The 18,223-nt window shown below is 41.4% G+C and overlaps 2 long non-coding RNA genes across 3 annotated transcripts in view; one reads left to right on the top strand and one right to left on the bottom strand.

The window, feature by feature from the left end:
- The window catches only part of LOC110740986, a 118,971-nt gene that overhangs the window by 19,243 nt on the left and 81,505 nt on the right, over positions 1-18,223 (top strand). The gene's annotated exons all lie outside the window — the stretch shown is intronic.
- Positions 835-9,623, bottom strand: LOC116269244. The gene is made up of 3 exons (XR_004176724.1): positions 9,478-9,623; positions 4,897-4,996; positions 835-2,401 (listed from the first exon to the last, which is right to left on the bottom strand). It is a non-coding gene; the product is annotated as an uncharacterized LOC116269244 (long non-coding RNA).

Raw genomic sequence — 18,223 nt, 5'->3', positions numbered from 1 at the left:
CATGGTGACTTGCCCCAGGAAGGACAAAATCTCTGGGTGCAGCATCTTGGAAGGGCAGACAGGGATAGAACAGAGAGGACAGTGACTAGGACAATGGAGGGCTTAGAACTTTTATGGTATGAGGAAACCTTGAAGACTCCTTGAACCCAGGAGTCTGATATTAGTCTTGAGAAAAGTGAAGAGTAGAGATGGGTCCGAGAACTCCTGACTAGCAGAAATGCCTATTGCAAGAGCTTTCACATGGACCAGGCTGCACTGCTATCTAAGGCTGAACCAGGACAGAGGCACAAAAGCTACAGGGAGGCAAATTCTAATGCAATAAAAGAAATAACTTCCAAGTTTTTGAACAGAGCCACACAGTTATCTTGTGAGGCAGCATGTTCTTCTCTACCAGCAAGGCTCAGATGGGGGCTCTGTGGTCACATGCAGAGATGTTGTGCAGAGAGTTTGTTCTTTCTGGTCCTCCAGGGCATGGGCCAAGAAGTGAGTGAAGCCTGGGACTAAGCCAGCCTGAGTGGCACCTACTCCTAGGATAGCAGCCCTAAGAGGTTCTGTGCCAAGAAAAGTGATGCTAGCAGTAAAACATGGAATGATGCTGAAGGACCCAGAGCCAGGTGTTTCATGAATAGGTTACCAAATGGGAAGGGCAGAACAGATGGAAAGTAGGATGAATACAGGAGGGGTAGGTGGAGAGAGTGGGATCTGATTTCATGAACTCAGTACATCTGCATCTGCAGTGGCGTTGTGTCAGCACCTAAGTTGACTTGCTTCACTGAGGCAAGTGTGGTGTATTTTTTAAATCAGAGATCCACACCTGAAACGTTCTTCCTTTAGTAGTAGGTAACATTTCTAACTCTAATAATCTGTAAGCCATTGAGTCAATATCCCCTTTGTGTGAATGTCCTATATATATTAATCTCATTATGATCAACAGAGACGTGAAAAAGCCAGTGGATTCATCCGTACCCTTCAATTTTTTTTGTATCTTCTCAACCAAGGAGCACTAGTTAAAGAGACACATTCTTCAGCTCTTCATTTATTTGCCACTCTCAACTAGGGCAAATTGGCCAACTGTTCCAGGCTTCAGATTCATCACAAAAAGAAGGTCTTTCAAGAGAAGAGAAACTTTAATTCCAAATATAAATTCTGAAAAAAGGGCTACAACTTTCAATTTTCCTCTGTCACTTGCATAAACTTTCCCTTACCCAAGGAATCATACTCTATGGTACATATTAACTAACTTTTTTTTTCTTGGCCTCCGAGTGTATTCCCCTGGTTCTCAGTTGATGTTACAAGTTGCTGAACCATTTAAAACACAACTGAACTATTTCCCTAGCAGTACTGGCTCTAAATGTCATGGGGTTCTGGAATATGGAGGTCAGAGAAAGCACAAAGGAGATGGTAGGAAAAGGGAGAGAACGTCAGAAATCTCTAGGTATGGAAATATGTCTTCAAGGTGAGAACAATGTTTAACTCAAAATGACAAATTTGTATTGTGGATTCCCCCAAACAGAGTCTGAAATAAGAAAGATGTGTGAGTGGTTTATTCAGGAATGTGATGCTGAGGTGCAGAAGTGAAGGGCAGGGAAAGTGAACTGGAAACGAGGGAGAGTCAACCCAAGGATGCACCACTGAGTTGGTCACCACTGGAGCAAGTAGGTGCTTGACCTGTGGAACTATTTCAGAAGCTTTATAAAATGCATTTTAGAACTATTCCCCTGGGGGGACAAAAAGACAGTAATTTCCATTTCCTGCTGCTCAAGGGTTACACTGTAGGTGTTAATCCTCTAGCTGTTTGGGATCATGCATAAGTGCTGAGGGGTTTCCACAGGCCCACCATGTTGTGGCATCAGGGAGCTTCATAGTATGGAGCAAGGTGAGTGGCTCTCAGGTGATTTGTGACTGAGGATTGATGAAGTCTTCAGGGAACTGGACACCAAAGCCTCTGGGGCATGAGAGGTGAAATAGGATTTGTGATAATACACAAGAGTTGTCAAATACATATGTAACCCATGTTTCTCAACATTTCACCCATTGGGGTCTGCAAATTGAGTGACCTCAAATTCACTGCTTCTCACTGCCACTCCAAAATTGTAACGCCAGCTGATAATCTCACATGGGCTCTCGAACAAATCAGATCCACTGGGGATTCCCCTGCTCCTCCTGGGGACTGCTGGTCCCTCTGAGCACTGTTACCTCTGCTGGCATCACTTCAGCTCCTGCTAAAAATTGCCAACTTGCCCCTGAACGTTGTACTGCCCTTCAAATCCTTTCTGCTCTGCAACTTCAGTGCTTGGTTATTGAGCCAAACTTCTTATTGCCAACTCTTCCATTTTGATGAGTCCCTTCTCAAGAGGCTGTTCAGTCCCTCATGGAAATAGAGGTGAAGTCTCTAGGCACCCTGTTGGTGAACCAAACCTTAATTTAATGCTGGGGCTATACCACATAAATATTAGCTTGAACATCTACTGTAAACATAAAACAAATGTTGTTTTATGTTTGTTATGGGCTCTATTGGGGGAGGGATTTAAAATAGTTGGAGCTAGAAGTGGAAAATGGAGAGAGAGAGAGAGAGAGGCAGAGACACGGAGAGAATCTTGATGCTCAGCTAGAAGGCAAAAGAAGTGAATATTCTAAGTCTCCTAAATTGTTCCTGTATAAATAACTATGATTACTTCATGTCACTAGATGCATGAAAAGGGATTCATTGCCTTGGGGGGAAAATGGGGTATTCTTGTACTGGACCGCATTCTTCAAGTTTCTCTCCCACTCGCCTTTAACTAAGCCATTCTACTTGAGTTTCTAACATTTTCCAGAGAAGGTATTTCAGTGACTTTTCATAATATATCTATGCTATTAAACTGTGGTCACTATCTACAATTACTTACAAATGATTACTCGAAAGCCCACGTGTTTTATCCTAAGCCCATTTCCTAGTCAAAACTCAATTGAGATAGAGAACAGCTGCTATATGCTATGTACCCTGTGAACTTTATAAATATGCTTTCACTGATTAACTAGGTGGTTACTACTCCCTGCATCTCAAAGAAAGCTAGGGATCAGTTGTTCCAAAGTCATTCCTTCTCAAGTGTAGCTAATCTCGTTTCTAGTGGAAATATAAAGAAAGGCCATTTACTAGTCATTTAACCTGCAAAAGCTCCTCCTCTCAGTCCCTCCAGTTCTGCAGTCAGAGTGTCCTAAGGATACTGAGGACCTTTGGAGGTCCTCATCCCAAGGCTTGCTGTACTCCTTGTTGGAATATGTAAGTGAGATGAAGAAAGGACAGAGGCAGGGAGTCATGAAGAGGCATCTTCAGGGCCAAGAAGAAACTGTCATGAAAAGAATGGAGAATATTGGAGGATGAGCTACAATTCCTAAGTAAGCTCTTTTCCTGTTTCTTCATAAAAACACTGACTCCAGCTTAGCTGTTTTTGTCTGCTGATCCTGATTGTTGAGCTTGTGGACACTGACAGACAGAAAGGGACCTGCTGGTGTCATTTTATATGGTTTGATGTCTCCAAACAGAACAATCCTTAATGCACTTTACATAAAACACAGAAGAGAGGTGGTAGAAATAAAAGGGCTAGAAATGGAAGGCTGTATAATAATAATACCAGCTGACATGCATTGAGCACTTACTGTAGGGGAGAATCTTGCATACTTGTTCCTCTGTTAACTCTATCGGATTAGTCTGGTCCTTTTCAACTGCAAGTGGTAGAACCTGATTCAAGCCAGCTGCCAATTTTTCTTGGCTTTGAATCCAGCTATGCCTTGTTTTCTAGGTTCAGGTGATTCATATGATGTCAACTGGACTTGCCCTTACTTGCCTGCCTTAGACTTCGCTTTCCCCAGTTTTCCTCTATCTTCTCAGAGGTCTCTCTTGATGGAAAGTTGGACACCAGTTAGTCCAGGCTTATGTCTCATCTCTATGGAAAAGTGGAGCTATTTCTTTGTATGGTTCTGACAAATTTCCCTAACAGGGTCTCATTGACTGTGATGGTGTCCTGAGTTCATCTTTGAGCCAACTGATGGTCATAGGTGTGTGACATTCAGTTGGCTAGGCCCGAGTCTCATGCCAGTCCCTGGCACTGAGAGGAGGAAAAGGTGGTGCTGAAGTGAGCCCTACTCAAACCACAAAGTCTGAGAGTGACAGGCCTGCTTTCCAATGCAAATTCAGTTACAGAAGAAGCAGGAGAGGACATATTATTGAATTTGTCTAAGGTTGGAGACCAAGTTTTCAGAATCCATTTCTTCTATGGTACAAGTTTAGAGTTAGCTGAAAGAGGGATTTGTGGGAGACTTGAGACTGTGAGAGTTTCACAGAAGCCACTCCTCTCTAACCACTGTCATGGCCAGACCGTCATGGTTGGATGCAGATGCTCCCAGTTTGTTCCGAGTCCAGCTTGTCTGCTCCACTCTCATCCCTGCTAAAGAGCAGCACCCCAGGCCACCACCAATCACTTAGCTGTGGATCCGCTGATATGGTGGTGTCGAGGACCCCCTCCCAAGCTTACCTTCAGTAGTCTCACTTCCATCACTGTGTTGCTTCGTTTCTCCAATTGTCCTGCAAGCTTGAATGTGTCCAGCCTCACCACAGACTTAGGATGCAGGACTACATAGTGACCAATCCTCCAACACCCGCTTCATGCCTCCTTCTACATCTGTGCAGGCTCTAATTCTGAATAAAATCCCTTATTCCCATAATGTTTACAGCAGTTCTCTGACCAAACCCTGACTGATGAGCTGGACAAGTAAAGGTGACATGTTCAGGATACTCACTGCCTCTATTTCATAGAGGAGAAAGCAAAAACATGTTTCCCCAGAATGACAGGGCCAGGATTTAAACCCAGACCTGTCTGACCCCAATGCCCAAGTTCTTAGCTAGCAGCTACTCACCTGACGTGTACTTTTTCTTGTTTGCTTCTAAATCATGGCAGATTCTACTCTCGCCTTTGATGGGCCATAGGTACATAGTAAGGCAGGTTCTTTTGGTTTTCTGAGAAGAAAAGAACACAAAACAAATAATTTTTAAAAGAAGGAAAGAGACAACAGATTTAGATAACCCACTATTAAGTAGAACAAATGAACACGCATATTCCACTGCTTGAGATTTGTGGAAAGAAGCCTGGGTGCCTCAGGAGTTCTCATTTGCCAGAACGAGCCTTGGTTTATGCCTTTTGGGGCTGTGCTTCCTTCCCTGGTGGTTCTGTCCATCTGTGGACCTCAGCCTGATTTCTGGTGGGAATGTCTCTAGAAACTTGCCATGGCCACCCAGCCCAACCATTACACATTTCCTGTCCTGCATGTACATGTTCCATTCATACTTGCTTCTCATACAGCTGGTTCAACATGTACCCCCCATCCCTGCTGTTTTGGGCTTAAAAACTGGGAAAAGGCAGTAACCTCCTTTCCTTAGGCTAATCAGGCCTGAGGTCATTGTGGGGTTTTCACCAAAGCACTCAAAGTCTTATGAGAGTGAATAGAATTGTCACTTCAAATAATACTTAAATCATTTAGTATTGGGAGATTTGAATGGGAAGAGAAGGAAATTAAAGTGTTCAGGTTAAAATTAAAAATGCAGATGGTTTTTGGAAACTGTAAAGTAAGTGAATGAATGGAGTTAGATGTTGAAGAAACCCTCTGACATGTTGGCTCTAGGAGAACATACATTCCACTACTAGAAGGTGAGCAGGGACTTGGTTCACTGTGTGCCTGTCCCATCAAGGTGCTCAAGGACAATGTTTGTGGAAGGAAGGGGTAAACTGAGTGAAGCTTGGACTCAGGAACTAAGAAGAATTAAGAATAAGTAGAGAGGGTGTAAGGAACAGTGAGTAGCTAGGAGTTGGGATGTTCTTGGCAAAACAGTTCAGCCTAGTCAGAATAATGTAGCAAAACTACTGGCATATGGAAGGACTAGACTCACATCCTGATTCCCAGGCCTTGGCTAATTCAGGATGACCACAGGAATCTCACTTCTCTGAGTCTGTTTTTCTCTTCAATTAAATGAGATTTAATCAGTTGGTCCCTGAGAACTTTTGAGTTATATGATTAGATAGCATTGAGGAAAACCTGGGAAAGACCAGTACCCAATATAGGTGTTGCCAGTGGCTTGAAGAGGTGAGGAGGGCATGTTAGCTTTGCTGGGCTCCCATCTATCAACTCCATTCTGCCCACGCTCTTCCCTTGCTCTCTGCCCTCAAGGGCATGGGCTCTTTCTCTGCTTTCTGCTTTCCCGTCTTTCTGAACCAACTCTGTTCAGTGCCCGCATTTCCTGGCAGCATAGTTGGCAGGCACCCTTAGGAGCAGCACAGAAGGGGCACCTCTGAGCAGAGCAGATGAGGACAAAGGGGCATGGACCTCAACACGGGGCAGTGCTGTGCCAGGTCAGAGTCAGAGGGCAATTCATGCCCCAGCCAGAGCAAGGAGGTGGCACAGGCGAGCAGAATGCTCTCCCTGGGTCCCTCTAGATGCCAAACAGCACTGGAAATTTTCACGAATGCTAAATTCACTTGCCACTTTACAGGAAGTGCTGAGCCTTGAGCCATCTTTCCTTCAGCAGTTCCAATTTGTTTTTCCAGTTGTCTTTTTCCTTAGCCATCAGGAACATCTGCCCTTGGACATGTGGGTCTAAATTGATGATCTTGTTAAGTATCCAGAGACTCACACTGACACCTACACATGAGTGAAGTCACATGATTATCACCCACACTGCCCCATGGGCCAAAACACATTTGTATACTTCCTGGCCTTCCCCCCAAATAAATTTCTGGTCAATGAAATTTAGAAAGAATCAAGAAAACTAAAGCAGACTTTCTTGCCGTATGAAAGCCTAAATTCAAGGCCCATCTTTTTTTTTTTTTGAGATGGAGTTTCACTTTTGTTGCCCAGGCTGGAGTGCAATGGCATGATCTTGGCTCACCGCAACCTCCACCTCCTGGGTTCAAGCAATTGTCCTGCCTCAGCCTCCCCGGTAGCTGAGATTACAGGCATAGGCCACCACGCCTGGCTAATTTTTTGTATTTTTGGTAGAGACGGATTTTCTCCATGTCGGTTAGGCTGGTCTTGAACTCCTGACCTCAGGTTATCCACCCACCTCAGCCTCTCAAAGTTCTGGGATTACAGGCATGAGCCACCACCATGCCTGGCCTCAAAGCCCCATCTTCACCCAACTTTATCATTATACTATTATCTTGTAAACTCATTACAGTGTTGTAATGAGTTTACATCTTGTAAGCTCATTTTGGCATTTCAGATTTTATTTTCAAGAATTTCAGAGAAATCCACTTATAGAATGAAATCACCTGGCAGAGATTAGAAAGACGTGTAGAAGTACCACTCTCTGGATTATCATTGCTATTATTTATGGTCATCAGTGATGACAAATATAAAGATTGTGGAAACAATCAAACAAGAGGAGTGGTAGAAAGAATATTAGACTTAGATTCAGAAGTCCTGGTCCAAACCCTTATTACTAGCTCTGTGCCCTCAAAGAGATAGTGTAACTTCTTAGAATTTCAATTACTTCTTTGGTAAAACTGGAATAACAGAATGTACCTAATGGCTATAAAGTTTAAAAGAAATAATTGAGGTAAATGTATATGGCATATGTAGATATTCAGTAACTTTTGAATAAACTCTGATTAATCCATGCTCATCCAGCATTCATTAATCTGGAGGTTTTGAAAGCCTAACTAATCACATTTTCCTTCTTGGTGCTATTGATAACTATTGTTCAGAATGACGTCTGTGAGGCATGCCAAGATTTTGGTGTGTTCCCTGAATAACCAAATAAAGATAAAACCATATGGTTTTTATGTTACAGGGATTACTGATTTTCAATAAATTAGCATACAATAAAATAGTTCTCATGTGATGCAATGCTCAGATTTCAGATAATAAATGCAGCCATTGAAACCAGAATATTCCCGTCTTACTGACACAGTCATTTCCATGTAAGGAGCCACACCTGACACACTCAGAAAAACAGCTCCTTTGTGATTTTTTTGTGGAACTCTAGCGTTGAGGAGCTGCCAGGAGGAAAAGAAATGCCCTTTTCAGTCCTCTTTAATTCCTTAGGCTCATATTCATCAAGATTCTGGACATTTTTAGAAGGGGCAGGCTTCTTCCCTCATTCTCTACCCTAGTCATTTTACTACCTAGAGGCTATTTCATGAGACATGACACAATCGTTTAGTTTTCTCTGAGACAGAAACTGGGCTTTTCGTTGAGTTTAACACCCAACCATGTTTGCGGCCTTCGTTCTCCAGCCTGTCATTTAAAGTCATAATTAAAGGAATGTCTTGAGAGGATTTTGTCCTGGCTGCAGAGGTTTCCGACCAGACAGCCAGGGAGGCACTCAGTGGCTTCATCCTCACTCTCAAGTCTTCCGAGAAATGGAGGGAGAGAGAAAATGCTTTTCTCACTGCAGTTTTTCATTTTGGGGGATTGGTATGGACATACCTTCGTTTAATAAACTTGCAGTGAGTCTAATTTCCCAGAAGATAGCACGATTTACCTAAAAGTTTTGAATTCTTAATTCCTCTGTTTATAAAACATTATACTAAATTAGATTAAATTTTAAAGCCATACAAACTAGATATAATCGAGCATCTCAGAACTTTTAAATATTTACTAAATCTGGCTTAGATCAATATCATTTTCCTGGACTTGAATAGTTATAGTTCACCTCCCAGCTTAGTAATTCTAGATCAACTATGTCAAATATGGTGGAACTCAGACCTTCTAAGGTTAGGACCCAATAGTATCAGTCCTTGTAGTTCTTGTAGCTAAAAATAAACAACTTGCAAATCCACATTGTGTTATCTAGTCTGACAATCTTAATCTTTTACTTGGAGAATATAGCCAATATTTAATGTAATTACTAGTACAATCATGTATCAGATGGCAATCATGTATACATCTGACCTTCTATTATTTGTTTGCTCTTTGGCTCACCTGTTTTCCTTTATCTTTTTTAATCCTTTTTTTGACGTATAATGGATTAATAACATTTTTTTATTATTCCACTTTTTCTTCTATGAACATTTTTTAAACTATATTTTAGTGATTATCCTGGAGATTATGACATGTAGCCTTGATTTATGATGGTCAAAACAGACTAGCACTTTTACCACTTTCTCTACAGTGCTAGAACCTTTTAATTCTACTTACTTCCCTTTGCAATGCATTACGTTTGTCATCAATTTTAGTTTTACATATATAGTTGAACCTTGGACAATGCAGGGACTAGAGACACTGACACCTTGTGCAGCCAAAAATCTGTATATGATTTTTGACTTCCCGGAAACTTAACTACTACTAAGTTCACTGTTGACTGGAAGCGTTACCAATAATATAAACAGTTGATTAACACATATTTTATATGCTGTGTGTTATATACTGTTTTCTTCCAATAGAGTAAGCTAGGGAAAAGGAAACGTTATTAAGAAAATTCTAAGAAACAGAAAATATATTTACCATTGATTAAGTGAAAGTGGATCATCATGAAGTTCTTCATCCTCATCACATTTGCACTGAATAGATTAAGGAAGAAGAGGAAGCGAAAGGGCTGGTCTTGCTGTCTCAAGAGTGGCAGAGGCAGAAGAAAATCCATGTATAAGTGAATTTTCACAGTTCAAACCTGTGTTGTTCAAGGCTCAACTGTATTTGAAATGACAAAATATTGCAATTATTATTTTGAAGAATCAATATGAATTTAATATTTGCCCACATAGTTATCTTTTCCAGTGTTTTTTATTCTTTCCTACATTTTCATGTTTTCTTCTGGAGTGATTTTTTTTTTTCTAAAGAACGTTTTTTGGTCTTTCCTGTACGGCATGCTTGGTCATGACAAATTCTACTATTTCTTTTCCTGAAATATATTTTTCTTTCAGTTTAAAGTGTCTTTTCACCGGGTCTAGAATTATGTTTGGTATTTCCTTCTTTCAATACCTTAACTATATCCTCTGTTTCCTTGTTCCATTTTCTCTTGGCTTCCATCATTTCTATTAAGAAGTCAGTTACAATTTTTACTGTTGCTGTTTTGAGAACACTTGTCTTTTTTTCTCTGGATGCTATTGAGATGTTCTCTCTGCTCTTGGTTTTTCAGCTGTTTGGCCATCATGTGCTTGGATATGCTTTGGTTTGTATTTATCTTGCTTGGGTTTCATTAAGCTTTGTAAATCTATGTGATCGTCACCAGCTTTTGAAAATTGTCAATCATTATGTTTTCCAATATTGCATCTGGGCCATTTCCTCTTTTTGCTTTTTCTAAAATGCCAATCATATATATGTTAGGCTTTTTGACATGTTCTGTATGCCTCTTACAGTTTTTTGTTCCTTTTTACTTTTTTCCCTCTCTGTACCTCAGTTTGGAGACAGCAAAATAGTTGAATCAAAAACACCTTAACTGTTGCTAAGTCCATTTAACAAGTTCCCAATTTCAAACATTGTACATTTTATTTCCAGAATATCTGTTTAATGCTGTTTTAAAAAAGATTCAAATTGCTTACTAAATTTATCCACATTTTAATCTCTTCTGTCCACCTTTTCCTTTGTTTTCTTGAAAATATTAATTGTACTTATTTTAGAATCCTGATCTTCTAACTCCAATATCTGAATTATTTCTGGGTCTGCCTCTATTGTAGAATGTACATTGTATATAAAAGAACCACAGATGCTCCCGATGAGATGAACTTCAATACCAAGAGTGGTCCCCTTGGATCTGCTAGGCAGAAAGGGAAAGGGTCAGTCATTAATTACTTCAATATAATCAGGAATTGAACTAAGCCTGGGCTGGGTTTCAGTTGTAAAACCCAGTTCTACCATAAAAATACTACCATAAAAATAAGGGTTGGGTAAAACTATCTGACAAATTATAGAATGCTTTTGAAGGTTCTAAACTAGATTGTCTGGAGGTCTCTCTTATTTTTAGCTTATAATTTTACTAAATAAACCATCCTTAGATGAACAAGTTACAGATGCTGATGCAATAAAGAAAAGAAGGTAACTTTACATGTTTGTATACATTGATAACATGATTTCATTCCTTTGATTTTCTTCTGTTTGCCAGGTATGGCTCTTAAGATTTCTTCTGTTTGCCAGGTATGGCTTTGTGATTGAGAGCATTAGTCCTGAAAATGGTGGGAGATTCAGTCCTTCCCTTCACAGATTGTCAGTGTAGCTCTTTAGCCTTACTTTCCACACAAATTCTAAATTTGGGAAGTGTCTTGAGGTAGACCCTCTGCTCTTATGGGTCTTTCTTAGCACCATGTGTAAAATTTTATGCTTTAAAGATTTCTATCTAGTTCATGAGGCTTTCTTACACACCCAAAACTAGGTAAATGTCCCATGTGGCCATGCCTTTGAAGCCTTCTAAGTTTTCTAATGGGTAACTTTAAGTCGGTGTGACTGCCAAAAGCTTTGCCTGTTTCTCTTTACTTCTGCAGGTGCCCTATGTCTTAGATAAGGCAATTTTCATCCCACATCTGCATTTGTCAAATGCTCCCAATGAGGAAAAAAAAAAAATAACACGTTCATCAGATGACCTTGAAATGGTTTTCTCTCTCTGTAGCTTTAGTTGTTCCAGTTCTCATTGCTTCCAAAGATCTCTGATTCTTCAAAATTGTGGCTTTTTGAATAATTTGTATGGGCTTGTCTGACTGTGGCAGTGGGAACAATAATCTATTACATCCTGCCCAAAAGGTGAAACCATAAGTTTTTGAAAAAGGTTCTGATTGGTTGACTCCGGTCAGTATAATTTTTTTTTTTTTTTTGACAGAGTCTCTTTCACTCTATCGCCCAGGCTGGAGTGCAGTGGTGCAATCTTGGCTCACTGCAACCTTCACCTCCCAGGATCAAGCAATTCTCTGGCCTCAGCCTCCCCAGTAGCTGAGACTACAGGCACGCATCACTGAACCTGGCTAATTTTTGTATTTTTTTTGGTAGAGACAGGGTTTTGCCATGTTGGTGAGGTTGGCCTCGAACTCCCAGCCTCAAGTGATCCACCTGTCTCGACCTCCCAAAGTGCTGAAAATACAGGGGTGAGCCATCATGCCCAGCCAATAATTCTTATTATATAATTAAACATTCATATGTTGACTTTAACATACATATGTTGACTTCCATGGGTGGAGGATTACCCAGGTGCCAAGGCAAGAGACTGAAGGCACAAACTGTTTCAGTATAATAAAGAAAATAGTTAGAATAAAAATAATTAGATATAGAGATGATCATGGACAATTATCAATCATTATTATAAACACTATTAATCATTAGCTTTTAATATTACTCTTTGTTGCATTACTAATATAACCTAAGAATAACCGGGGGGTATAGGGTCAGGTGCTGAAGGAATGTTGTGAGAAGTGACCTAGAAGGCAAGAGGTGAGCCTTCTGTCACGCCTGCATAAGGGCCAGTTGAGGGCTCCTTGGTCAAGCAGTAACGCCAGTGTCTGGGAAGACACCCGTTATTTAGCAGACTGCGAAAGGGAGTCTCCTTTCCTTGGAGGAGTCAGGGAACACTCTGCTCCACCAGCTTCTTGTGGAAGGCTGGATATTATCCAGGCCTGCCCACAGTCATCCGGAGGCCTAAACCCCTCCCTGTCGTGCAGTGCTTCAGTGGTCATGCTCCTTGTCCACTTTCATGTTCCTCCCGTACTCTTGGTTCCTCTTTGAAGTTCGTAGTAGATAACAGTAGAAGAAATAGTGAAAATCTTAAAGTCTTTTATCTTCCTTATGAGTGCATGGGAGAAAACACTGATGTATGCTGCCTTCTCTCTCTCTCCTTCGGCTACTTAAGAGGGAAGGGCCCCCTGTCCTTCGATCACGTGACTTGCTTCACCTTGTCAATCACTTAGAAGATTCACCCTTCTTACCCTGCCCCCTTGTCTTGTATGCAATAAATTTCAGCATGCCCAGCCATTCGGGGCCACTACTGGTCTCCGCGTCTTGATGATAGTGGTCCCCTGGGCCCAGCTGTTTTCTCTTTACCTCTTTGTCTTGTGTCTTTATTTATTATAGTCTTTCCTCTCTGCACACGGGGAGAACACCTGCTAAGCCTCGTAGGGCTGGACCCTATAGACTTCCAACTCTTCTGGACTTTTGATCTATATTAGACGTGTAACAGATACCATATATGAGGCTAACTATATAACATAAACTCTTATGTTTTCCATATTGAATCTGCATTCCTGCACTTTGACACTTCAGAAAAATGAGTGTTGAGTAAAACTATCTGACAAATTATAGAATACTTTTGAGGGCTCTAAACTAGATTGTATTCTGGTCTCTCTTATTTTTAACTTATAATTTTACTAAATAAAACCATCCTTAGATGAACAGGTTGCAGATGATGATGCAATAAAGAAAAGAAAGTATACATTGATACATTGTATATATTGATAATGTTGTTTCATTCTTACAAATCAGAGGTGACCTCAACAGTTAGATCTAGCCCTCAGTTAATGTGGAAAACAAGTTCAAAACCGAAATTATCATAATTGGCAGCTAGTTCTAAGTTTCCACTGGTTTCTATCAACTTACTTTCAAGTGAAGAGTAAATTATTTAATTTTGAGATTTGAGGGAGAATATTTCGGGGCTATTTCAAGCTGATAGATTCCCTAAGAACTGGGACACCCCACATCGGTCATTAAATAGTAGTATTATTAAAGCTTTCATTATGTTTTTTTTAGGAGACAGGTTGAGCAACTGGTTGGAATATTTTTCAATTCTAAATAATCTTGTGCAAAAGCTTCATAATGGAGCACTTTGATAAATCAGTTGAGACCTTTTGTGTGCTGGAATCCGTCCCAAAGCCCCTAGTATGGAAACCTCTGGTTTGCAGATGGCAGGCAAAAGACCTGGGGAAAGCTACTCAACTTTATCTTTCTGTCAGCATTTGGACCTTATAGGTCTGCTCTCAAAAACTTTTGCAAACACCAACTACTCACCAATGAATGCAACTTTGAACTGTTTGCTATTCAAAATCTAACAAAAGCTTGGCTGACAAGGGAGATTCTAAATTCTGTTTCGTTCAAGTTTGCTTAGCTGAAAGAATGGGCATTCTGAAGCTGTTGTTTTTATTTGTTTAGTTAATAATAATTATGTCACTTTTGCTTTGTAATGCCAAGAAACTCAGGAGTAAATTTGAACTCTTTTATTATATTTATGTTGGCCTTTATACATCAGTTTTCTTCTTTGTCATGGTCTAGATTTTCTACTTTTCTATTTGTCTTTGTTCTTATTTGGTCTTTATTTTATTGTTTATATTTGTGCTGTAAGCCACCTCAAGTTCTTTTGAGCATCAGATAGCATATAAATGCATACATAAGCTAAATGTAAATTTTCTTGAATTTATGGTGTCTCCGTATCTCTGTGATCCCAGTATGTTTTGAATGTTATTCAAATGGTACAAGTGTCTATTTATCCTAATCTGATCTCTAGTAGAAAATGCCTGAAAATTCCCCTTTGAATGATCAAGAAGAGGTTCTACAGTTTTGTGAGCTTCTAGCTCTCCCAATTCTGCTTTCTCTATTTCTGCCAGAATTAGTTGTTATGGGAACTGTGGTTTTGGATTGTTTATAACGACAGCATACTTGGCCTAATCCTACTTAATATAGCCACCAAATTTACACAAATCAAATCTGTAACCAGGATAAATCTGGTGAACTGAAGTAGTGATTTGGGGTTGTCATGATTAGAGGGTTAATTACAAATAGAGCTCAATTTGGAGGAGGGTCTCCTTCAATAGCCGCAGAAGGGGAATGGAAAATAAAGGTAGTAGTATAGAATCTGTTAGTTGCTGATCTCCTAAGAATCTAAATGATGAGACTGACCAGATATAGAAGGAGAGGATTTCAGCAGAAATTAAAGATGCTTTTGATTGAAGCATCTTCCATAATGAAACCTGGACCATAGGGAGTGATCCTTGGAAACCAGATGCCAAAGTTTACCCGGAATAAACATAAGGACAGACTTCCCATTTCTGTGCAAGAACCAACAGCAGCGTAAAGAAGGGAGCACCACAGTGGCCTCACAGAGGATCAGGGGAGGCACCTGCAGAAGGAGATATGGGGAAACTCTTCCCTTGAAAGACTTGTGGGCAACACTTTGCCATGAGGAAACTGAAGCAGAAAGGGACTGGTTTCTGAGCACAAGTGGAACACCACCTATATCTCACAGGATACTACTTGGGGATGCTTTGAGAAGAGGCTGCGCTCTGGCATCAGCAGCAGGTGTGAAGTCAGAGTGATGTTACTAATGTCATTGGTAAAGGTTAGGTTGAAGGCATCTTCTTTCCCTCCAGGGTTTTTGCCAATCAAATATACACAGAAATACTTGAGCCAAATGGGATCAAAACACCAGCTTTGTTATCCAGATGATAAATCTTCCCGGAAAACTGGTTTGGGGACATACATCAAGTGCGAGGTCAAAATTGGGATTCCTATTACTTACCCTTAGAACTGAACTAATTGGCCCCCGGTATGACATGTCCACCCCACTTTCTTACCCAGACGCTGGTGGAAAAGCAAAAAAAGAAAGTGGGAGGATTTCCTGGCTTGTCCGCTTAACATGAAGATCCTGCCAGAGTAAAGTGAGTCCTCCACAAATCAGGAAAGCACACTAGAGAATGAATGTTTTGCTTTTGAAGAAAAGTCACCTTATTTAGTAGCACAGGCAATACTGTCTAATGGTAACCAGGCCCACCCTCACCAGTTGGATACACTTTTTTTTTTTTTTTTTTTTTTTTTTGAGAGTTAGTAAGGAGCAGAAAGAAGGTGTTAACAGGTGACAAGAGTTCATTTCTCTATGGGCCAAGGCAGTCACTTGGTTAGAAAAAGAGAAAGCTTCCTTTGTGTATGAGCCATTGGCTGGTGGGCCCTCATAATATCTGGTGTGTAATTAGACAAAGGCAAGTTTTTTACACAAAGTTTTAACAGGCCATGTCTATGGGGATAGTGGCTATAGGGTATTTACTAAGTCAAGAGGGCAGTAGCTAGCCTAACCATGAGCAATTGCAAAAGGGGGGTGATACAGACGGGAGACCGAAATACTGGGTAGAAGAGGGTGGTTCCTGGCAAAGGTCCCACCCTCAGGCCTGAAGACACATGGCACTAAATGAGGATAGGCATTCCTGTTCTATGCCCCAAAAGTTGCCTTTTGGCCTGCCATGCCCCCTATTATGCACCCATGTGAACCCCAAAGCCCGGGCTCCAGAAGCAGACCAGCAAACCAGCAGACCAGCAGGTGGACAGCCAAACGATGTGGCAGAGAAAGAAGGAAGAGGAGGAACATCTGAACACCGAGAGGATTTCAGCTGGGGGTGGTTGGAGAGGAGTCCAGCCACTGGGCAGCCTACCTCCAGGGGAAGATCACCGTCCCGTTCCATCCCTGGCTTCTGGGTTCCCATCTATCTGGCTGAAAGCCAGCTCCACCACTCTATAAAACCTCACATTCATCCTTCAAGACCGTGTGTGACCCAATTTTTCTGGGACACTGGGCAAGAGCTTGGGATACAGAAAGCGGTCTCACTGGCCTTCTGCCCTTGTGAAAAAAAAAAAAAAGGGTCCACTGAGCTGGTTAACACTCAAGCCATCTGTAGACAGCAAAGCTGGAAGAGCTTTGTAACACTGGGGTTGCAGCACCCATCCCTAGACACTACCATGGGGCTGAAGCCCAAAGCACTCACCCCAGCCTCTGCACCTGCCTGCCTGCCTGCGCTCCCTCCCACAAGGGGTTTCAGCAGCAGGGCGACTGAACAGGCAGCCCACATCCCTGTCGAACGTCTTGTGAGGGGCATCAGGGAATTCTCCTGTTTCAGTGCCATGCATCTACCTGATGTAATCAAAGCCAGAGTAGTCAGTGTTGGAAAGTCTGAACTCTGCTTTTCACGTGTTGCCTTACATCTATGTGCTGTCATTGTTTCAGACTGAGTCAGCCCTTGTGATGGAACTCTCTGAGTTGTCAACACAACCATCTCATGGAAGTGGCTCTCAAAGTCACCCGATGGGATTGTTAATGGAGAAAAGTCTTCTGAGGCCACCCTATAAGTGCAAAGCATGGAGCCATAAATAATCCTGGAAAACTGGTTTGGGGACATACAATCAAGTGGCCAAAATTGGGATTCCTATTACTTACCGCTAGAAGTGAACCAATTGGCCACCAGTGTGACATGTCTCCCCTGCTTTCCTACCCAGACACTTTCCTACCCAAAGTGAGCATGGGGATGGGGGCTACACATATAATACAATAGGTTCTGGATGTCTGTGATGGATATATGGCAGGTTTAAAAAAAAAATTTCACTCAATGTAAGTCAATGAAGTTGCATTAAATTGTTTCCATAGCTCTTGTAACAAAGCCCTACTGAGAAGCAACCCCCTCCTCCCAGATTCGGTTCATATCTAATAAATGAATACTGTGATACTAGAGTGCAGGAGAGAGCTAGATGGCCATTCAAATTCCTGCCCTGGAAACATTAAAAATTACCCTGTGTCTTTCAGGGTTGCTAGCAAATGGATGCAGCCAGGGATTGCAGATCTATGAGTGATAAGAATGGTCTATCAAATCTCCTTATTGAAACAAAAGAAGGAGGCAGGGGGACAGGGGTGACATGACACGGGAGAGTCAGCACAAAGGGGCCCAGAAAACAGATATCAATTCATTCCTCTTTCCAGTGATCCCAGAGACTGTGTGGTGTCAGGGGAGATCTTGGAGCAGGGCCTCCTGGACAGGGTCGGGTGGATCATCCTCTTGTCTGTGTGAGGGCAGCTCTGATCTCCACAAGGCAGAGAATGCAACAGTGATCAAAGAGAAATGCTTTAGGTTTCTTTCTGGCCAAAATACATACTCTACAATACTTTTTTCTCTGAAGTCATTTATCATTATTGTGTGGACTCCTCATACAATGCCAATCACTTGTTAAAATTTAAAGAATAATGATCATTTAATTGTTTTGTCCGCTTGAAACCCAAAGGTAAATCTGGCTAATGCTGCCTCAAAATGGGCCAGGCATTTATTCGGTCATTGTTGTCTTTGGGCTGGCTTTGTTTTCTGTTGATATTTGGTTTCCCTTAGTTTGGTTTGGTTTAGTTGGACCGGATTTGATGCTGGTATTCGGGTTCACAAAGCCCATGGCTCTGCTGTCCACTCTCTTTCCACACGGAATCCATCTGGCTGAGGCCTGTCTGAGCTGCCAGTGCAGGCCCTGGAGCCCTGACTCTGTA

This window comes from Papio anubis, chromosome 10 (genome assembly GCF_008728515.1).
Source record: "Papio anubis isolate 15944 chromosome 10, Panubis1.0, whole genome shotgun sequence".
Classification (NCBI taxonomy): domain Eukaryota; kingdom Metazoa; phylum Chordata; class Mammalia; order Primates; family Cercopithecidae; genus Papio; species Papio anubis.
This window is presented reverse-complemented; position numbering and strand designations above follow the sequence as displayed.